This window comes from Nyctibius grandis, chromosome 5 (genome assembly GCF_013368605.1).
Source record: "Nyctibius grandis isolate bNycGra1 chromosome 5, bNycGra1.pri, whole genome shotgun sequence".
In the NCBI taxonomy this organism is placed as follows: domain Eukaryota; kingdom Metazoa; phylum Chordata; class Aves; order Nyctibiiformes; family Nyctibiidae; genus Nyctibius; species Nyctibius grandis.
Window position 1 is genome coordinate 57,625,134 of NC_090662.1, and position 23,703 is coordinate 57,648,836.

A 23,703-nucleotide genomic window follows, 5' to 3' on the forward strand; every position below is an offset into this window, starting at 1 on the left:
AAAACCCCTGATGTCCTTTGAATTCTAAACTTGTTACAGTGTCTGTAAGCCGAATCATTTTATACTCACCAACTCTTTTCACATTACCAATGCCAATACTGGGGTTGGGACAGAAGGCTTTCTACCTCACAATAAAACAATTTCCCCCATTCTCTGCAACTCTTATTTTGCAAGAGTAATAATGCAGCACAATAGCACATTTTTCTTCCAATCTATAACTGGATATTCTCAAGACTCTTTTTCTTACACACATGCAGTCAGATGGAATGCAGCTGTATGTCTAAATCCTGTGTAGCAGTAATAACTACACCACCAACCATCTCCAGAGGAAAAGCCTGTCAGCATGTGCCAGAGCAACACTGTAGTGTATTGCTGTAGTCCTTGTTTTACTCCACTTTTGAGGCTATCAATCTCCATCAAATGTTAAATGGCAATTTTGCAACTTGAAGCTATTTTTTGTAATTATTTTAAGTGCTTCTACTTATTTGATTTTCCACTTATGTGTTTACTCCGTTATTCAATTCCCTTCCCTTATTGTTAAGAAGACAATATATTCTCATGACCATCTCACAAACAAGCAGTCAAGCCAGGTGTATTAGGGGGAGGATGCAGAAATACCAGAGAAAAATAAAGGCATCCAAGGACAGCTGAACACAGTGTCACCTCATTCAGCAGTGAATACACAAGGACCGTGGTTCACCCTGCTACCCTGAATAATGCTATTCCTTGTCTAGCAGAACGAAAAGCCTGAAGTTATGCATCAGAGGTCATTACTCTAGTCATGATCAAGCTTAATTAGGATACGTGGAAGTAGTACAGATTTCCCTGCAATGCAGACACAGCAAAGGAGCTGACAAGGAGGACACTTGCTGGGAGAGATTCTTCCTCCCTCTTATGCATTTGCCATCACAACCACAGCAAGCTTTGCTGCCTCACCTTAGAAGTGGTAACAATCGAGAAGAACAGGATCTCAACGGTATTCCACACTGTCGGTCTCTACATGCTCTGTCAGTATGGACAGAGATATCTGGTAGAGTAACAATGATCTGCCAGCAAATCCTACAGAATGTTTTTTGCTGGTGCTGCCAATGTGACCCAGCTCAGACTGCAGGGCTACATCTGAAAGCCTCTTCAGAGTGCTTCCCAGCCTGCCTGAAAAGTATAGATTATTATAAACAGTAACATATGCCTACTAACTTGAAAAAAATATGTAGCAAGCCAAACCAAACTTAAAGCCTGCAAGACAACAAGCAATTTTTGCAAGATTAGGGTAATTTTCCAGTTACTGCATGTCCCTTTTGTGATACTTAACCTGGCACTAGGTGACAAAGCATAGGGGCCACCATAGATGATATTACAAGTCCTAGGAAGAGCACCTTACAGAGGCTCAGTGTTCAGCTGTTTGTACACCTATTGAGCATAATTCTTCCTGAACTGTTTGCTCCTTTTCCTCCCCTTCCTTAACAACTTTTCCACATGAGTATCTAACTACACTGCATTTATTCATTTCACATTGCCACGCCTTTCCCAAACATGTAACGCCCATCCCCATTTTGGAGATGGGAGAACTGAGAGTCACTTATCTGCATTTCTTAAAAATGCAGTTACCTGTATTCTCCAATTTTTGTCTGGTTCAGGTTTTCCACCCTTCTCCTGCTGAGGCCCAGCTATACCTGTTAACTCTCATCATTTCCTGACAGCAGAAAAATGGTTCAGAGATGATTCATCTAATTTCAGAGGGGAAAAAACAAAACCTGTTCAAAATGCAATGAATTTGTCTGCTCATTTTAACTTTTAATTTGTCACAAATGTCATCTCCCTCCCGTACACACACAGGGCAGGCCAGCACGTCAGTCTGCAGGTGGGGTCAGGGTCAGGCCTGATGTGGGGCTCTGGGGACGGACGCAGCCCCAGCCCTGGGCATTGGGCACATCCCTGGTGCAGTGGGGCCATGGCCAGGCAGGGCTGTGGGAAGCTGGAGACTGGCCCTGTTGCAGCATTGCTGGGGCAGGGGCTGATGGCTCCAGGGGGTTGAAATTGGGTCCTGGGACCTGGGCAGGGTTGGGGGAGCCCCAGGAGATGCTGGGCAGGGACAGGCAGGGCTGGTGGTGCCCTGACAGGACCCCTCCTTGGTGTAGCAGGGATTATAAAAGGCTCTCAAAATACTGTTTCAGCATCCCTCTAGATCCAGACAACAAAGAGCAATTTTGGCCATGTGCATGCAAATGTTTGATTACAGTCCTAGTAGACAGAGAAGTAGATTTCAGTTATAACAAAACTCTACTGCCACTTGCACTTATCATTGACAGTGAATGTAGTCGCCAGCTTTAGGTTCAAGACAGCTGAGAACAACAATTCCTGCACGTCTGTTTAGTGATTCCCTAATCTTTTGTCATCAAACACGTCAAAATGTGGGAATGGCTTGTCTGACCTTGTATAGGGCCCATGGTGGTCAGTTGGATCTGAACCACTCTCCCACCTTCATTTCATTGACCCTTAGAGGGAAACATCTCAAGAGGTTTTGGACTAGCAGCAGCCAGCTTCAGTTGCCAAACTGTCCTTCTAGATAACAGCATTTCCATCCCCTCCAGCACAGTCACAAAACCCAAAAGGGGCCAGTAGAAAGAGCCATTTGATCCACCTTTTAGCAGCTATCTGGAGAAAATGCTGACCCACAGTTTTGATCTGGATGACAATGTACAAGTCTCCTTACTAACCGCCGGTGGGAACTCCCATCCTTTCCCGTCCCACTCTGAACCATGACATTCAAGTCACAGGGATGCCTCAGCCAGTTTCGTTTCCTCTAAGGCAACTGGTCTCAAACTTCTGGCTGGCATGCAGCCCTTGGGTCTCACCTGCTCCCCATTGGTGCCCACCCTGGCCAAGGAGAGGATTACTGCCTTTACTTCCTATCAGCAGCTAAGCATATTAGCTGTTCTCTGATTAATCTAGACACTTAAGAGCTGCCTTTTGGACCTGTTTCACCTCTTGAGCGCTGTGATCCACAGTCCGGGAAAAGACCTGCTTGCAGAAGAGCACTTACTGCATTTAGGCACCTGTGCAGCCTCTATGGAAAGATCCTGCCTTACTACCTTTGTTCCTCCTTTGCTAACTGTCCTGGTTTGGCCCAAACCAGGCCAATTAGTCTTAGAGAAACCAAGGTCACTGCTAAATTCCTCACTGCTTACGAGTGAAGAGCCAAAGGGGGGTTGCAGCTGCAGGGGGGAGCAGACAGGGCAGGTGACCCAAGATTGACCAACGAGGTATTCCATCCCACACACGTCATTCTCACTTTCCTATTTATCACTAACCCACTGCCTCCTGGAGGTGGGGCCCAGGAGGGAGGGGCCCTCCTGTCTCCCACTGATTGGTACCAGCTTTGCCAATTTTCCAGTTAAAAGCCTGCAGGTGTGATGGCAGGGAGAGCTATTGCATTTTGCCCTCTGCCCGTGCTGGGGGGAGCAACTCTGCCTGAGGAGGATTTCCAAGCTCTCAGTCTTGGTTTTGTATATATTTGTATATATTTGATTATTTCTATTATTATTGTTATTATATTCTTTTTCATTACTATAGTTTATTAAAACTGTTTTAACTTTCCAACCCATAAGTCTCTCTCCCTTTTCCCTTTCCCTTGGGGGGATGGGGGGGAGAGGGTTAACAGAGAGCATCTGCCACCTGGTTAATAGCTGGCCCAGCTTTAAACCGTGACAGATTTATTGGTGCCCAACATGGGGCTAGAGAGAAGCTCCAACAGGTTGCTCTGATAAGTTGAATCCTGGCTCTGGTGGGAGGAGACTCGGAGAGCCCAGCTGAGAGAATATCAGATTTCTTCCTTTGAGATTTACAAGGGGTTGGAAAGTTAAAACAGATAGTGAAGATGGTGATGTCATTTTTGAATGCTGTGTTATCTCATCTTTTTATGGAGTTTCTTTCACAACTGAGTATTGCAATGATGCCTTACCTGCCGTGGGCACTGTGTTATTGCTTGCTTCTTATGAATGTTTACATGCAGTTTAGCAGTGGGCGCTGGTCGAAATGTATTGTTTTGGTATGGGGTTTGATACTGATTTATGCTGTGATAAACTGGGCTGTTAATATTCCGATCTCTTATCTCTATGACACAATGATGGGCAGCTTTAATCGCGAATCAGTAACAGCGACTTCATCTGCACGCTCCAGGCGTCCTTTAGCTGATTCTGTTAATGATTACACTTCCAGTTTTACTTCGGGAAATAGCACCTTCTCCTTTTCTGCCAAGCTGATACCACCAGATTTTGCGAAATTAGGATGGTGCTGTCTAGGTGGCATGTTTTTATTTTTGTTTGTCCTGAATGTGTTTCTGATGTGGGATAAGATTAAATATCGGTGCAGGGACAGTTGTAGGTGTTATGCAGCCACCTCAGATCCTACAGTGTGTACTGCCGCTACAGCCACTAAACCCACTAACACCTCGGCAGCCTGCACCACAGCTGCTACACCCCCCAAGATGGCCACTGCAGCTACTCAGACTCTCAGCACTCCGACGACAGCCACTGCATCTACTCAGACCCCAGCATCTATCGAATCTGTACCAATTGCTCCTGTAACCAGAAAGAAATACCAAAAGAAATCAGCTCATGAAGTGAAGGATGATGACTCAGAGCCTTCTAAGGCAGAGCCATCATATGACCCAGGTGAGGGCCCTTCTCAGGCAGAGTTAGGGCCTGACACAGATGGGGGTTTCCTCGATTGTCCTTTTAAAGCAGACCCATCACAGAAGAAAGGTCCTTCTAAAGCAGAACTATCACAAGAGGAGGACTCGGATGTAGAGATAACCTACCACTCTTTATCCCTGAAGGACCTGAGAAATATAAGGAAAGACTTCAGCCGTTATGACGGTGAACCTATTATTACCTGGTTGCTCCGATACTGGGATAATGGGGCAGACAGCATGCAATTGGATGGCAGAGAAGCCAGACAGTTGGGATCCCTGTCCAGAGATGGTGGTATTGATAAGGCGCTCGCAAGAAAGTCAAACACTGTCAGTCTCTGGAGGCGACTCTTGTCAGCTGTAAAGAGCAGGTATCCCTATAAAGATGATGTTATGAGTCACCTAAGCAAATGGACCACTATAGAAAAAGGTATTAACTACCTTAGAGAACTAGCTGTGCAAGAGATCATTTATAGACACCCACGGGACATTGTAGATCCTGTAGATCCTGATGAAGTGGAATGCAACCGATCCATGTTCCGGAAGGTTGTGAAGAATGCTCCACCGACATATACCCATACATTGTCAATATTAGTATGGGGAGAAGATGATATGGCACGTTGTACTGTGGGCGAAATGGCTAACTGTATGCGACAGTATGAAGATAGTATTTCTTCCCCACTGCAGGCACGCATCTCGGCTGTGGAAAAACTGACTAAGGAGAACAAGGACTCATTTAAACAACTGTCAGACAAACTGTCCAAGATCGAGAATAAACTTGACTCTCTACCTACACAGGCGCGCGTTGCAGCCGTTAAGAGAAAACGTTCTCCTACAGGACCAGCTCAAAGGAAACGGAACACGTCACGAGGTATCCTGTGGTTTGCCCTGCGTGGTTATGGGGAGGACATGAGCAGATGGCATGGACAACCTACCAGTACCCTACAGGCACGAGTACGTGAGTTGCAAGCTAAAAGAAATACCAGAGAGAATTTTTCTAGAAGGATGGCTGCTCCAGTTACCAGTGAGCAGGACCCCAGTCAGGGTAGATGGGCCTCAAATCACTTTTTCCCAAGTGTGAATAGGAGAAATGAAGGTCCAGTCCCTGTGAGCAGCACGAATCCATTTCTTAATTAGGGGGGCCCTGCCTCCAGCCAGGTGGAGGAGAGGGACAACCGAGTTTATTGGACTGTGTGGATTCAATGGCCTGGCACATTAAAACCACAAAGGTATCGAGCCCTGGTAGACACTGGTGCACAGTGCACCCTAATGCCGTCGGATCATAAAGGGGCAGAATCTATCAGTATTTCAGGAGTAACAGGAGGATCTCAAGTGTTATCTGTATTGGAGGCCGAAGTGAGCCTAACTAAAAATGAATGGAAAAAGCACCCCATTGTGACTGGCCCAGATGCTCCGTGCATCCTTGGCATAGACTACCTCAAGAGAGGGTATTTTAAGGACCCAAAAAGGGTATAGATGGGCCTTTGGTATAGCAGCTGTAGAGACTGAGGACATTAAACAGCTGTCTACCTTGCCTGGCCTCTCAGAAGATCCTTCTGTTGTGGGGTTGCTGAAGGTTGAAGAACAACAGGTGCCAATTGCTACTACCACGGTGCACCGACGACAATATCGTACCAATCGAGACTCCCTGATCCCCATTCATAAACTGATTAGACAATTAGAAAACCAAGGAGTGATTGGCAAGACTCGCTCACCCTTTAATAGTCCTATATGGCCAGTGCGAAAGTCTGATGGAGAATGGAGATTAACTGTGGACTATCGTGGCCTAAATGAAGTTACGCCACCGCTGAGTGCTGCTGTGCCAGACATGCTAGAACTTCAATACGAACTGGAGTCAAAGGCAGCCAAATGGTATGCCACCATAGACATAGCTAATGCATTTTTCTCTATTCCTTTGGCACCAAAGTGCAGGCCACAGTTTGCTTTTACCTGGAGAGGTATCCAGTACACCTGGAATCGACTGCCCCAGGGGTGGAAACACAGTCCTACTATTTGCCATGGACTGATCCAGACTGCACTAGAAAAGGGTGGAGCTCCAGAACATTTGCAATATATTGATGACATCATTGTGTGGGGTGATACAGCAGCAGAAGTTTTTGACAAAGGGGAGAAAATAATCCAAATTCTTCTGCAAGCTGGTTTTGCCATAAAAAGAGGCAAGGTCAAGGGACCTGCCCGGGAGATCCAGTTTTTAGGGATTAAATGGCAAGATGGGCGTCGCCAGATCCCGATAGAGGTGATCAACAAAATAACAGCTATGTCCGCACCAACTAACAAAAAGGAAACACAAGCCTTCTTAGGCGTTGTGGGTTCCTGGAGAATGCATATTCCAGATTACAGCCAGATTGTACGCCCTCTTTACCAAGTGACCAGAAAGAAGAATGATTTTCAGTGGGGCCCTGAACAACGACAGGCTTTTGAACAGATTAAACAAGAGATTGTGCATGCAGTAGCCCTTGGACCAGTCCGTACAGGACAAGATGTTAAAAATGTGCTCTACACCTCAGCTGGGGACAATGGTCCTACCTGGAGCCTCTGGCAGAAAGTACCAGGGGAGACTCGAGGTTGACCCCTAGGATTTTGGAGTCGAGGATACAAGGGTTCCGAGGCCAATTACACTCCAACTGAAAAAGAGATACTGGCAGCATATGAAGGAGTTAGAGCTGCTTCAGAGGTAATTGGTACAGAAGCACAACTTCTCCTGGCACCTCGATTACCAGTACTAGGCTGGATGTTCAAGGGTAAGGTTCCTACTACCCATCATGCAACTGATGCTACATGGAGTAAATGGATTGCATTAATTACGCAGAGGGCTCGAATAGGAAACCCTAATCGCCCAGGAATCTTAGAAGTGATCATGGACTGGCCAGAAGGCAAAGACTTCGGAATGCCGCCAGAAAAGGAGGTGACACGTGCTGAAGAAGCCCCACCATATAATGAACTACCAGAGGATGAGAAGCAGTATGCCCTGTTCACCGATGGATCCTGCCGTCTTGTAGGAAAGCATCGGAAGTGGAAAGCTGCTGTATGGAGTCCCATACGACGAGTCACAGAAGCCACAGAAGGACAAGGTGAATCAAGTCAATTTGCAGAGGTAAAAGCCATCCAGCTGGCTTTAGGCATTGCTGAACGAGAAAAGTGGCCAAGGCTGTATCTTTATACTGACTCATGGATGGTAGCAAATGCCTTGTGGGGGTGGTTAAAGCAGTGGAAGCGAAGCAACTGGCAGCGCAAAGGGAAACCTATTTGGGCTGCTGAATTGTGGCAAGATATTGCTGCTCGGCTAGAGAAACTAGTCGTGAAGGTACGTCATGTAGATGCTCACGTACCTAAAAGTCGGGCAACTGAGGAACATCAAAACAACCAACAAGCGGATCAAGCTGCTAAAGTGTTCCAAATAGATTTGGACTGGGAACACAAAGGTGAACTATTTTTAGCTCGGTGGGCTCCTGACACTTCAGGTCATCAAGGAAGAGATGCAACATACAGATGGGCTCGTGACCGAGGGGTGGACTTAACCATGGACTCTATTGCACAGGTTATCCATGATTGTGAAACATGCGCCGCAATTAAGCAAGCCAAACGGTTAAAACCTTTGTGGTATGGGGGGCGGTGGTTGAAATATAAATATGGGGAGGCCTGGCAAATTGACTATATCACACTCCCTCAAACCCGCCAGGGTAAACGTTATGTGCTTACCATGGTGGAGGCGACCACCGGATGGTTGGAAACATACTCTGTGCCCCATGCCACTGCCCGGAACACTATCCTGGGCCTCGAAAAGCAAATCTTGTGGCGACACGGCACGCCAGAGAGAATTGAGTCGGACAACGGGACTCATTTCAAAAACAGTCTCATAGACAACTGGGCCAAAGAGCATGGCATTGAATGGGTATATCACACCCCCTATCATGCACCAGCCTCTGGGAAAATTGAACGGTATAATGGGCTGTTAAAAACTACCCTGAAAGCAATGGGGGGTGGAACCTTTAAAAACTGGGATAAACATCTGGCACAAGCTACCTGGTTAGTTAACACCAGGGGATCTATCAATCGAGCTGGCCCTGCTCAGTCAGACCTTCTACATACAGCAGAAGGAGATAAAGTCCCTGTGGTGCACGAAAGGAATCTATTGGGAAAAACTGTCTGGATTCTTCCTGCAACCGGCAAAGGTAAACCCATTCGTGGGATTGCTTTTGCTCAGGGACCTGGATGTACTTGGTGGGTGATGTTGCAAGATGGTGAAGTCCGATGTGTCCCTGAAGGTGATCTGATTATGGGTGAGACTACTTAAGTCTGAACTGTATGTTGTTGCTGCGTAAGTGTCTTTCAGGTTAAGACAGTGTTGATGAGACCGGAACTAGCTTCATCAAGTGGCGTCCAGTAACCTCCTCGAGTCTGACATCTTTAACCTGCAACCCGTGGGCACGAACCATGATGAAAGAGAGACTGCTAGCCAGAGAGACTGCTGAGAGACTGCTAGCCAGATGGAAACCCACAATCCTGAACCAAATGAACTTAATGAACTTTTTGTATAGAGATGAATCATAAACTAGTGATATGTGTATATATATTTGAAAATGAAAAGGTAGTGGTGATCTGAGTATGATGTGAATGGTATGGAATAAGGGGTGGAATGTCCTGGTTTGGCCCAAACCAGGCCAATTAGTCTTAGAGAAACCAAGGTCACTGCTAAATTCCTCACTGCTTACGAGTGAAGAGCCAAAGGGGGGTCGCAGCTGCAGGAGGGAGCAGACAGGGCAGGTGACCCAAGATTGACCAACGAGGTATTCCATCCCACACACGTCATTCTCACTTTCCTATTTATCACTAACCCACTGCCTCCTGGAGGTGGGGCCCAGGAGGGAGGGGCCCTCCTGTCTCCCACTGATTGGTACCAGCTTTGCCAATTTTCCAGTTAAAAGCCTGCAGGTGTGATGGCAGGGAGAGCTATTGCATTTTGCCCTCTGCCCGTGCTGGGGGGAGCTACTGCATTTTCCCCTCTGCCTGTTCTGGGGGGAGCTACTGCATTTTCCCCTCTGCCCGTGCTGGGGGGAGCAACTCTGCCTGAGGAGGATTTCCAAGCTCTCAGTCTTGGTTTTGTATATATTTGTATATATTTGATTATTTCTATTATTGTTGTTATTATATTCTTTTTCATTACTATAGTTTATTAAAACTGTTTTAACTTTCCAACCCATAAGTCTCTCTCCCTTTTCCCTTTCCCTTTCCCTTGGGGGGGGGAGAGGGTTAACAGAGAGCATCTGCCACCTGGTTAATAGCTGGCCCAGCTTTAAACTGTGACACTAACAGATAGCTTTGACTCTTCTCATTTCCCTTCCTCCACCACCACTGAGTGCCCAAATAAAACCTGCAACCCCTCCACTTTCTGCAGAGAAGCCAGGGATATGAGCTGCCACCTGGCAAAAACAAGCTCACAGTGGCTCAGCACAGGTGGACGAACATCTTTGAGGGAGAAGAGGTTGGTCCCTCTCCCTGTGTTGCTGGAGGGCGGGGACTGAAGATGATGTTCTCTGCACTTTTCCTAGAGGACGCTGGGATGCAGGGTCTGCAAAGGAAAGGAACGGTTTGGCACAGATGTCCAGCAGCTGAAGCGCTGCCCTGAGCTAAGTGCAAAAATAGCTGCTGGCATCACTGCACCTGTGAAAACACGGGAGCTGCTTGGAGCTGGGAAGCAGACATCTTCAGAGAAGAGCTGGAGGAGCAGGGATACTTTTGGTGGATTGTTTTGCCACCTTCTTTTTGAGCGTATGTAAGGTGTGTTATGTAAAGTGCTTAGTTTTGGGACCCTGAATACCTCCATGTCTCTTGTTCCTTTTCCACTAGACTCCTCTGGCAGTTTTGAACTGATGAACAGCATCTAAGAGTTTTTTTTTAAAAAATTGTCAGCATAAAGCAATATTCTTTCCTTATGGCTGGCATGTATTCAAATAAGAATTCCTATGATCTCTGTCCCATCACTTCCATATTCAGAAAAAAAAAAAGAAATTTTGTCCCAGGGGCCTTACAAGGGAAAGATTCCTGTTGGCCTGCTGATGCCTTTTATTTTCCAAGAAATATAAAGAAAAGAATGCTGTGCCCTCAAAGGCTGAATTAATATTGTTCACATCAAGCTGCCTAGAATCAGGAATATGATATAAACTTAAAAATGGGAAAGTCTCACCCTCCAGTCTTGAAGAGGCCCAGAACAAGGGAATTTAAAGTCATGGCCTGATCAGTATTACAAAAGTTGTGCTAGGTCACAGGGTAGCCTCAGGGAGCAAACACTCATGTGAAACTGGGGCCACCTACATTCACCATTTGGTTCTGCCCACAAGGCAATGAGCAAACCACCAGCTTCCTCCCTACCTCTGTTTCCCTGCACATCAGGTGATAACAGGCATCTCCTAAGATCATTGAAATTGCTGCAGAAAAGCAAGAAAGCGTGAGTTGTCCATAGCTTCATGTTGGTCCTGGATCCAAACTGATATGATTTTTGAGTATATATCACGAAATGCGTCAGCCACCGTATGCTTCCTGAAATATAAAAGGTGGTGAGAAGTAGGCAGCCCGATTACCAAAGCCTACTTACAGTCTACTGTGCTAAGGAGAAAAAGACTTCTACTGAGGAGGAGATTTTAGGGGAAAAGACTGCTTTTTTGCTAGGCTCCTTCATGACCACTCACTGTGAGAAGATCTGACTATAGAATGGCTGAAGAAGAAAAAATGTTTCAGGTGCAATCCTTGGTCTGTACGAAAGCTGAAAGAAGCAGCTCATCTTCACACACATCTCCAAACAGGCACAAAACAGAACAATATATTTGCTTTCTGGAACCCGACCAGCTCCCTGACTGCACTGTGCTCAAGCAAGGGCTGACAGTAAGAGGCCATACCCACCCTCTCTGCCCAGTTCCAGTTCTCCAAGCCTGCAGAGGTGCTTCAAGTGTGAAAACAGTTTTCTAGAGCTATACCAGTTCAGTACAAAATGTTGTCATCTGATCTGTACAGTCATTCAGTCTCTGATGTGCTGCAAATATAAAATAATACCCAGCCTCGAGGGGAGCTCTAGGATACTCCAAAAGATGTTAGTCTTGTGGGTATGGAGTAAAATCTGATCTAGGTATCAAGAACGCAATTTGTCCTTAAAGGCAGAGTCCACAACCTGTCTCCAAAGCAGGTTTGTCAAATTCAGAGTCTTGATTCAAGATGGACATAAAGGCCATGCCAACAGCCAAATACCCACTGCCAAATATCGAGTTCAGTACGGATGTGAGCCGCAGTACCTGTATAAGCAATGTTTGGGAGGTACAGAAGGAAATTTTCCTTAAGATCATGGCCATCTAATGGCATCACCACAGTGCACAGCATCAGCCGAGAGAGGTCTGGGGTGTCTGGAGGTGGGGATGCTCCAGGCAAAAGTGTCCTTGCTTTCAACAGCAACAGCAACAAATTGCAGACCAGTGACTGCCCTCCACACTGCAGCTCTGCTGCCTCTCATGTTGACCTGTTGTAACACTTCTTAGCTTGAACGAGGCCTAGGACTACTAATAACAATTAAGAGGCTCCAGTTTGAGTTATGTGATTTATTGGTCAAGGTTCCAAATGAACTTTTTGAATTATCCTCTCCCCTAAGCTGTAAGAGCAAACATGGATTAAGGTAATACTTAGTGGACATCAACCTCACATTGCATCTGTGTTGATATTCACTGAAACAAAAGCTTCTCTAAACAAATGACTGCACCAGCGCTTTGGCCGATCATATTGTCAGCAAACCCCATCATCTCACTGTTCAAAACCCTTTCCATTTAGGAACTTGTTAAAGAGCACAGATCCTAATGCAAACCCCTGCAGAACTCCCTGGTGACCTTCCTCTATTTAGTCCTATGCTTTCTTTAACCTTCTACCAAATAACTATCCATGTTAGATTTTCCCTTTTACCCTGCTGCTGTTGACTGTTCTTTAAGGGCTTTTCAGAGAAGCTTTGTCAAAAGCCTTTGGAAATTCAGGCAGACCACATCAACCAGGTCATCCTTCCCCACATACTAGTTGACCTCATCAAAAAAACTCCAAGATGTTTGTAAGGCAGGACCTCCCTTTGCATGCTAAAACTACACTGGCATCATTGAATAGGCTGTATTTATCCAGAAGGCTGTTCTGATCCTCGTTATAACTCCACCAGGGTGTCTGGCACAGCCAGTGGGCTTATAGACCAAGAGTCCTATGGTCTGACAGGCTCTCAGGCAGGATTTTTGCTGCTGCTGCTGTGACGGAGGGAGGATTTAGTACTAGTTTTGATTTTTTAGCTAGCTGATTTTCTAATCCCTGTTTGGACAGCTCAGTTATATTTTTATGCTTAATCTGCTAGAATTTTTGTTCTTTTCTGTGTTCTTTATTCAGACACACCTGTAGCTTTTTGAATGATGCTTTCTTACTCTCAACCCTCCCTCCTGTTATCAGTGCCAGCATCTTTCCCTGTTTTAGGCCTTTCTGGTTGGGTGGTAGCCCTATCCCTGTGTCTCCAGCACAGTCACTTCAGCCACCTTCACCCGCCTGTGAGGATTTAATCCTCTCAGCTGTTCCTTTGAGCTTCTTTTAACAAGCTCAAGTTTTCCCAAGTGCCTACCATTTCAGCAAAATGTGCCAGTGCTTCTATCTTGTTTCCCAGGCTTCAAGCCCTGCTGTTAAGACAAACACAGCACTGATTTGGTTCCCCAGTCTTCTCTTTGAATGCTAACCCTCTTGTTTTATGCTATCCCCTGAGGTATCCTTCCCTACAGGCTACAGAATTTGCTATGTCTTGTCTTTAGGAACACCGTCCTGAAAAACATCACCACTGGTTGGCTTTCCTCCACTCCTCAGTTAAAAAGTTCATTGACAACCTCCTGCATGCTCATAGCCAGAAGCCCATTTCTCTTTTGATTCAGATGAGGTCCGGAAGGCTGCGCAGCCATTCAGAGAGACCTGGACAGGCTGGAGAGTTGGGCGGGGAGAAATTTAATGAAATATAACAAGGGCAAGTGTAGAGTCCTGCATCTGGGCAAGAACAACGCCATGTACCAGTACAAGTTGGGGGCAGACCTGTTGGAGAGCAGCGTAGGGGAAAGGGACCTGGGGGTCCTAGTGGACAGCAGGATGACCATGAGCCAGCAGTGTGCCCTTGTGGCCAAGAAGGCCAATGGCATCCTGGGGTGTATTAGAAGGGGTGTGGTTAGCAGGTCGAGAGAGGTTCTCCTCCCCCTCTACTCTGCCCTGGTGAGGCCGCATCTGGAATATTGTGTCTAGTTCTGGGCCCCTCAGTTCAAGAAGGACAGGGAACTGCTAGAGAGAGTCCAGCGCAGAGCCACGAAGATGATTAAGGGAGTGGAACATCTCCCTTATGAGGAGAGGCTCAGGGAGCTGGGTCTCTTTAGCTTAGAGAAGAGGAGACTGAGGGGTGACCTCATTAATGTTTATAAATATGTAAAGGGCAAGTGTCATGAGGATGGAGCCAGGCTCTTCTCAGTGACATCCCTTGACAGGACAAGGGGCAATGGGTGCAAGCTGGAACACAGGAGGTTCCACTTAAATATGAGGAAAAACTTCTTTACGGTGAGGGTGACCGAACACTGGAACAGGCTGCCCAGAGAGGTTGTGGAGTCTCCTTCTCTGGAGACATTCAAAACCCGCCTGGACGCGTTCCTGTGTGATATGGTCTAGGTAATCCTGCTCCGGCAGGGGGATTGGACTAGATGATCTTTCGAGGTCCCTTCCAATCCCTAACATTCTGTGATTCTGTGATTCTGTGAGGTCCATCCGTCCTGTGCAAGTGCTCTGTAGTACAGAAGTGTTCCCAGCTCCTGCTGAAGCCTTATTCTCAGCCAGGCTGTGAAACAGCCATCCACATCCCTCCCTGGTCCCAAGCAGCATATTGGGAGATTTTCAGCAGCAGGCGAGCATAGACATTCTGGTTTTCATCTTCTTCCCCAGGAGCTTACACATTGCATCCAGAGCTTTTCTCCTTCCTTTCACTATGATGCAGGTACTGAAGCAGATCATGACAATGTATTCCTCTCTGGCTTATTCTAGAAGCCACCCAGGTACCCTGTGAAATTTGTCATCTTCATGTCCTTCCCCAGAGTAGTGGGATACTCCTACAGCCCTCCAGCCCCAGTTCTTCCCCACCTATGTCTCAAAACAGGGAGTTAGGCTGGAAAGCTAGATGCTGGATCTAGCATGTGTGCACAAAGCAGGGACAGGATGAGTGCTAAAAGGGCCCTGTTGGAGGTACTGCGAGGAACATGCGTTGTAGAAGAAGGTTCTGTACATATAGTGTGGAGCAAGCATGAGCCACAAGACCCTGAATGCACATGGGAATAGCATACTTCAGTCTGTCAGCTTACTCCAGGGTTGTCCTCTGGAGCAATGCTCCCAAGCCATGTGGATGTGTCCTCTAATCAGGAATAGAATAGGGAGAGTGAATGGGAGAGCTCATATGGTGAGGCAGTGGGCTACAAAATAATCTGAGAAAAGCTATGTTAACAGCTAAATTAAACATGTAGCCACGTGTAGCCTGTGAGGAAATAAAGAGGAGATTGCCTTCCACACAAGCATCTCTTCTGCATAGTAGTTGTATGGGCGTGATCCTGTTGTAAGCATGAGTCAGAAGAGTGGTCCTTGGTAAACTAATACTTCTCTCATGCAGCTTAGGGATTCCCTTTCCCCAGATCTCCAAATGTCATGGACCTCAAAGGAAATGCTGATGTTAAGGTGTTTTTTTTACAGAATCTTCCTTGAAAATACTTTTTTGTGTACTTCAGAGGAGAATCTCCTCATCTCACCTCAGCAATTTCCAGCTGCCAGCAGAGCATCTTCTGGCAGTGAGAAGCAAAGTGTAAGGTAGAACCTGTTCTGGGTTGCCCTCAGTGACAACAGGGTATGTCTTGACTCCATCCAACCTGGGGAGATACAAACAGCTTTACTGTCCTCTATAAGTCTTGTCCTAGACCCAGCTCAGCTAGACCCAAAAGCCAGGTCTCTACTGTTTGTGTCTAGGGTGGGTTAGAAAAAAATCAAAGAATAGCTAAGGAAATATCTTTTTTTCATTTGTGTTTGTTTGCTTTCTTTGGTTTTGGGGTGGGCCGGGGGGGTTTGTATTACTGGACAGGTAAAAAAGAGGCACTACCTGACCTTTTCAAGGGCTGCATTTGAACAGACAGTACCAGAGAGGTTTACTATCCCTTCAAGCCTTTGTACCTCCCAGAATGATGCCATTTTTATAAAGTATTTTTAAAAACTGCATGTGTTTGCAAACCATGGGGTCACTCAGCCATGCCCTGCCCTTATGGCTTCTGTTAGTCATGCAGGGCGTATCTGCAGATGCAGGGAAGCGCATTCTCTCACAGGTTTCCTCTCCTCCCTCCCATGTTCTGATCATTTGTTCAGGAGGGTGCAGGAAGCCGGCAAAATCCACCTGGGCCAAGAGCATCTGTGACCATCCCTGTAGTCTCATGAAATTGCTTCAGGGACACTGGGCAGCAAAGCACTCAGGCCCAGCACACATCTGAACTAGGAGCCTGGGAGAAACACCAAGCTCCCATCCCCATCACGTCCTGGCTCTGCAGCTGGCCAGCTTCCCCTCTTCTGGAAGCGCAGGCTCCCAGGCCTCACGGGAGTGGTGACTTGCTCTTGCTAGATCTCCCATTAAAAGATTTGGTACCGTGCTTGAAAAATGTTCTCAGCTCCTTCATGAGACTACCATCCCCTCTTCATAAATTTACTTTCGAAGAGGTTTATATTACTGACAGCTATTCTTTCTGATCAGGCCTGGGGAATGTGTCATAAGTAATTTCTGAGGCCCTTGCATCAGGTTATGCCTTAAAGTTAATTCTAACAAAGGTACAAAAAGATCTGGCCCTTAGTGAGGAAGCATTTCCCTTTCTCCCTCTCTCTAAGCACACTGGCAGTAGGACAAATGTTTCTGATTATTTTCCCCAGCCCTGGTGGGTTACCAAGAGGAATTGCCTTGCAGCTATCATATTTTGAGAAGGGCAGACCTGACAATAAAAGTCCTGGCTTGACAAAAATAATAATGATTTGATTTGGTTGGGTTTTTTTTTTTTCAGTTCAGAGTCAGCCTTTTAAAACTGAATCTTAGTCTCCCTGGACCTAGAAGAAACAATTAGGACTGTGATGCAGTGATGTGTTGCCGCTTGTCTGCGGCAAGCTCCGTTTGGTTGCTGGCTGGCCTGAGGCTATCCGCACCCCAGGGCCATTGAGCACAGACACCAATGTGAGGATGCAACAAGTGGTGTTTATTCAATTGCGCAACAGCCTTATATAGTCGTCTTGTCTCGTACGAACTCGCGCGATACTTGCACATCCTGCTCCTTTCGCCACGCCTACCTTTCCGTTACAGCTCGAGATTTTCCGGGCGCCGTACCCTAATCTACCTACATTTCCCCCTCCCCATGCTTCAAGTCATGCGAAGTAAAGCGTATCGCTGATTCTGGTGCCTTGCGTCAAAGCGCAAGCGTAACTGGCAGATACAACATCCTAGAATAGGAAAAACAAAACATGTTAAGAGAATAACTCCAACAGCAACAGCAACAATTATTATGAGTTTGTCCCAAGAAAGCCAAGACATTAGCCATCCCCAGACACTAGCTCCGATATCAGCTAGCCATTGCCATTTAACTGGATCCTCCTTAGCTATTTCTACCAAGCTATCCGCTGCCTTCTGGAGGATTACATTACGTTTCTGGATCTGTTCATAATTGTCTGCAGAGAGACAACAAAAGGAAAGATTTGCAAAACGGGCACTTTTACACCCTCCTTGGATAAGGATATCAAAAAGAACATCGATCGCCTCATGGTGAGCCTTCAAAAGCCTTGAAGTTTGCTCAAACTTATCTTGCATTACCTGTATCACTGCTTTAACTGCCTTATTGTTTCGAAGAAGGTGGCAAACCACTTTCTCTAGAGCAGCCGAGTTTTGCTGTACTCCTACACCCGGAGAGAAGGCTAACGTAAAGACTCCTGCAGCGCCTTTCCAGACAGGGAAAGACAAGAACTCCCCTGCATAACAGTTCTCACTGGTCACTACCTCGCCATCATCCAGCTCTACTCTCAATGTCCCTAAGTCCCTCTTTCTTCGTCGAGGCAGTCGCCTGCCTCGTCTCTCAGGTTTCAGGAAGATGCCCATGGGTTCTAAGGTGCCGAATATGCACCACCCATACGGCTCTCTTGGGTAGAAACATTTGTGAACAGTACCATCACATAATAATACTAACGGTTGCCGCAAACAAAAAGGGAGTATCCCTTATATCCATTTTGTCCACAACGAGGGAACTATTTACAGTAGCGTTCCGCCCTGGCTGGAAACGTTCCCCCCAGAGCTTTGGCCTTCGACCTGGTTCAGCAAAGCCCGGATATGAGGGGTTCAACCTAATATCTATCAAATCTTCTCCATCGTTATGGATAAGGATCGTTGTTGGCTGAAATGACTTATAATATTGCAAATAAGTAGCTGAGATCTGACTCTGTAACATATAAGCATAGAAGAGAAGACAAAGACCTCTGGTCTTCCTTGGAAACGTAGTATCGTCTTGCGGCACCTGCTTGACTAGCCACTGGTTCGTCTTCAGACGGGTCAAATTTAGAGTTACTGCCAAATAAGCGTCCCTATCGATTTCCCACTCATATTGGCTACTATTACACTTTAGCCAACCCGGCCGGTCATCCAACCGGGTGCATGTCATTGAGATTAATTGGTCAGTATAGGTAACTGTTTTCTCCTTCTTCTCCTTGAGCTCACGCAGGAGCTTAGCTACCTGTTCCTTGGAAAACTTACCTGCAAAACGGAAGGTTTTCGGTATCAAGGGACACCGAGGACTTGTGTTGTTCGCAGTTAAGGCAACAAACATATAACAAGGTTGTGATGGGGTATCTATAGATAGGGGGAGACAGTACTGTGTCTGGTTATGTACCCGAGCCCAGGTTCTCCAGTAGGATTCCCCTGCAGTTCCTGTGACGCAAAGCAAAAGCAAACTAATCACAAGCGTATTGTTCAAAGCTCTTGTTTCGCTCAGCAAGGGCCACTGTTCCTCATCATTCTTGGTGCCCCGCCGCTTTACCAGACCCTCTGTGCTGCCGGGACACCTCCTTTCCGAAGGTAGAGGCTGATGTTGTTTCGGCTTCCCCCACAGGTACTTCTGCAAAACATAAAGCTCGGATAGCGTACATATTACTTCGGGTTGAGGTTTTGTTTTAAATCAGGGCGCAAACAGCGTGTAGGGACCCACTGTATAACATCATCCCGTTTGACGGCGGCATACCCCCTCCCGTGATGTAACAGCTCCCAACCTGTTTCCCACTCCACCGCCCCAGGGAACCGAACCTTGACTGGGGGGCCCACTTCTGGCACCCCTGGACCCCAATGTCACTCAATTGGGGCACGCTCTTGGTCTCCCCGGGCAAAATGATTTAAAGAATAAAGAGCGCGATGTAAAATGTGAGATTGGTAGTTGACAGGAATTACGTCTGGGAATCCTTCCCCCTCCCCAAGAATCTTAATTCTGTGTTTTAGCGTCTGATTAGCGCGCTCTACAATGGCCTGCCCGGTAGAATTATACGGAATGCCGTGTTTGAGCGTGATACCCCACCGCTGACACCACTGACGTGTGGTATGAGCAATAAAACAGGGGCCATTATCAGTTTTCATCTCGACAGGTAGGCCTAGCCAAGCGATTGCAAGATTCCAATGTAGATGAATGGAGCGTGCTGTTTGTTTCCGATGCGGGGTGGCCACAATCATCATACTGTAAGTGTCCACTGTGACTGCCAGCCATGGTTGAGGTCTGAGCTGAGGACATAGGGTGAAGTCTGATTGCCATATGCCGTTAGGCTTCAGTCCACGGGGGTTGACCCCAGCACTCCATAATGGTGAACGCTGACAGTACGGGCAGGTTGCAACAACCGCTCGAGCTTGCGTGAGAGGGATACCACAGCGTTTTGCGAGCGCTCGTGCCCCGATATGCAGAAAGCCATGGAGATCTTTGGCTTCAGATAGTGTCCATATCTTATTCGCTGCTTTGTCCGCCATCGCGTTGCCTTCCGTAAAGGGGCCTGGATAGCGTTGATGTCCGTTAACGTGGATGATTGAGCATGTTTGTTGGCGCTGCTGTAGCGCATCCTCTAGCATACAGGCTATGGCTGAACCGGTGTATCCTGTAGTAGTCATTTTTTGTGCCAATTTCCAAACGAAAATGGAGTCTGTGATGATGTTAATGTGTTGATTGGGTTCCATCTGCACTGCCAATGACACTGCCTTAGCTTCTAGGTGTTGCACGCTTGAATTGCTGTCCGTGTATGTGACCTTCCTCCATTGCTTTTCTGAGGTCCATACTACAGTGGCTATACTAGAACGTGAAGATGCATCGGTGAAATATGTGGTTCCAGGCTTTGGGGTTGATACTACTCAAATCTTGATCATGGGCTGGCAGGTCTGGAGATGCTGGAGCAAGGGGTGTGACTGGCCAGGGATTATCCTTCCATGATATGCGTGCAGAGCTAGCATAATTTCGTCATCAGTTGCAACTAAGGTATCCCACACCTTTCTTTTGAACGGCACATGAATCTCCTCTGGATCACGTCCAAAGTGTCGAACAGCAGCTGTTTTAACCTTTTGGAGTAGCAACGCAGTGGCTCTAATATATGTCATATACGCAGTCGTCATTTGGCTAGAGAAGAGCCACAGCAGGACTTGAGGGTATCGTCCTGGCTGCTGTGTGAGAGCCCCTGTTGCCCCCTCTGAACCCAGCATGACCAGAGCAACAACAGGTTCTTTGGGGTCCCATCTGCTAAGGCTCGCCGTAGCCAGGAGCTTCTCGATTTGTCTCAGGCTCTCTTCTCCTGCTTTTGACATTGTTCTTGGCTCCCATAGGTGTTTCCCTTTTAACAGCTCGTAAAATGGCGCCATGACCTCTGGAGGGATCCCGATGATCGGTCGCATCCATTGCAGGGCTCTGACTAACTTCTGCACATCGTGCAGGGTGGAAATTTTTTGATTTAGCTGGATGTTCATAGGACGCACCGTGTTCCCTGTTATACGGGTGCCCAGGTAGGAAACATCATCTCCTCTTTGGGTTTTTGCGTCTGCGATGAAAAGGCCGACACTCTGGAGTGATGCTTTTACTTCTTCCTCCATTTTTTCCACTTGGGGTGTCTCTGAGGCCGCCAGCAGGATGTCGTCCATGTAATGAATAATCACCGCTTCAGGAAAGTGTGCGCACACTGGCGAGAGCACTTGGGCCACCACATATTGGCAGATGGTTGGTGAGTTCTTCATGCCTTGAGGGAGGACCTTCCATTGGTAGCGTTTAGCTGGTTCTTCCAAATTCGTAGTTGGGACAGAGAATGCGAATCAGTGACGGTCCTTATGATGTAGTGGGATAGAGAAGAAGCAATCTTGAATATCCATTACCACGATTGGCCATCCCTTGGGGATTGCTGAGGAAAGGGGTAGGCCAGGTTGCAGTGCCCCCATGTCGCACATTTGTTGATTCACTGCTCGTAGGTCATGCAAGAGACGAAATTTACCGGACTTCTTTTTTATGACAAATATGGGTGTATTCCAAGGGCTAAAGCTCTCCTCAAGGTGGCCTTGCTCTAACTCTCGTTGTATTATTTGCTGCACGACTATAAGCTTTTCCTTATTTAATGGCCACTGCTCCACCCAGACAGGATCATTGTTTTTCCATTGCAGCGGTATCGGTGAAACTGCTGAGGCAGTGGCCCTTAGGGTAAATTTGTCCCCCTTGTTCCCTGATGCTGAACACCGGGAGCAACATTGGTGATTCTCATCCCCAGGGCCGCATTGGAGCCAGGGGCTCGGGACGCTGATCCCCCTCCCCGCGTCCACCCCCCGGCCCAGATTCCTCACCCTCCTTCTCCCGAGGTAAGGGCTCCGTTTGCGTGTCGCGATCATTCACGTCCCGCAAGCGTGTGTCCAGCCCTGGTTCCCCATGCAAGCACGCCCGAGCCACGTCCCATGTCGACCGGTCCTCCCGCGCCGCCCGTAGCAGCCTCAATATAACTCCCCATGTTTTTAATTCTTTGGCAGAACCCACTGCCATAGCTCTCTCAGCGAGCTTCATCGAGCACCGCTCCCAGGCGCTCAGCTGTAAACAATCAGCCGGTCCTGCCACCGCCGCCTCCTTCACGAGACGGTCCACACACTGGGCTACGTCTTTCGATTTCACAGAAATCTTAAAGTCCCCGCCCAGTAACGAAATCACCTTGATCAAGGCTTCCATGGCTCGCGAACCCACTCCGACCGCCTGCGGTCCGCCAGTCCAGCAATCACGTTGGGGTCACCACTTGTTGCCGCTTGTCTGCAGCAAGCTCCGTTCGGTTGCTGGCTGGCCTGAGGCTATCCGCACCCCAGGGCCATTGAGCACAGACACCAATGTGAGGATGCAACAAGTGGCGTTTATTCAATTGCGCAACAGCCTTATATAGTTGTCTTGTCCCATACGATCTCGCGCGATACTTGCATATCCTGCTCCTTTCGCCACGCCTACCTTTCCGTTACAGCTCGAGATTTTCTGGGCGCCGCACCCTAATCTACCTACAGTGATGTTATCCATCACATGCTTTCTTTGCATTCCCAAGTGCAGCTCTGCAGAGCCCTGTGTTCTTCTGTACATGTCTGGCTTGTACATGTCCTCTGCTGATCCTGAGAATGTGACTGACAACTTGTCACTCACGAGCATGAGGGGGGACCACGTGCCACGCACCGTGTAGTGCAGGATCACCAAACCCATGAACTTTTCTTTCCCTGATCCCACAGAGCTAGCATAAGGGTCACTCTATGAAAGGAGTACATTAGCTGAAAACAGGCAAAAGAAAATACTACTTTATACCACGATTAACTGGGAACTTCTGGACTTTATTGTCCCAGGAGGCAGTGGAGGCATCTGGCATCAGCAGGGTCAAAAAGTGACAGATAAATCCATGAGCAAGAAGGGCCTATTATTGAAGGGGACAGGCAGGGATGTACCACTGCCACCCCCACTCTTCCACAATAGCAGCTTCTGCTAGTACTGCAGGACAGCAAGTGCTGGGTTACAGGGACCATCTCTGGCCCAGAGCAGTCTCCGTGGGACAGGACATTTGAAATTGGAGCATAAACCTAATAAACATGGGGGACATTGAACAGGGCAGTAGAGGGATGAAGAATTGCTGTCTATAATAAGTCACGTGTTATAGAGCAGGTGCTTGAAAGAGATGGACTGAACCAGCCCTTGGGGTTGGCTGTTTCTTCTCCCGGCTCTAGAGGGAGCTTCGGAAAGTGAATGAACTGGCTGTGTGTGAACCTCTGAGGAGGGCTGAAATTAGGTGAGATCATCACACCGGCAAAGGAGAATAAGAAACCATGGACGTCTGTGCTTTGTGTTTCAATTGCAGGACTCAGGGATTTGTTCTAGCCTGGCTCCCTACAGAAATGAGGGTTACAGAGCAGGGCTGTTGGCAGTTTTGCCAACCAGTAGCTTTTGAGATTCCTGGGCAATCTCAGCCAGAATTTGACAAAGCAGTCAAGATTTCAAAGACACCGACTTCTTGCAAGTTTCATACAAATAAGTGGTTTTGTAGGTGAGAAGAATCCAGACGCTTGTTTCCTTCGAGAGAAACGTTGCAACGTAAACTCAGCCATCAAGAAGTCCACAGGAAAAGAGCCACATAAACCAGGCTACCTAATTTCTACTTTTCACCAAGCTATTAGGTTTCTTTGCAGTTCTGTAAATATGGCAATGATTCTCTATTCTCTACAGTGCTCAAGGGTGCAGGTAGTCAGACTTGCTCATTGTGACGCTTCTGCTGCCACTGCTGAGACACTAAAGAGACAGAAGTCCTCCAGCAGTACCGGTCTCAGCAGAACCTGCATATGGCCACACTCTGTCACATCAGGTGTGCCACAGGCAAGGCTGGAGGCATATGGGTGTGCGGGTTTTGGC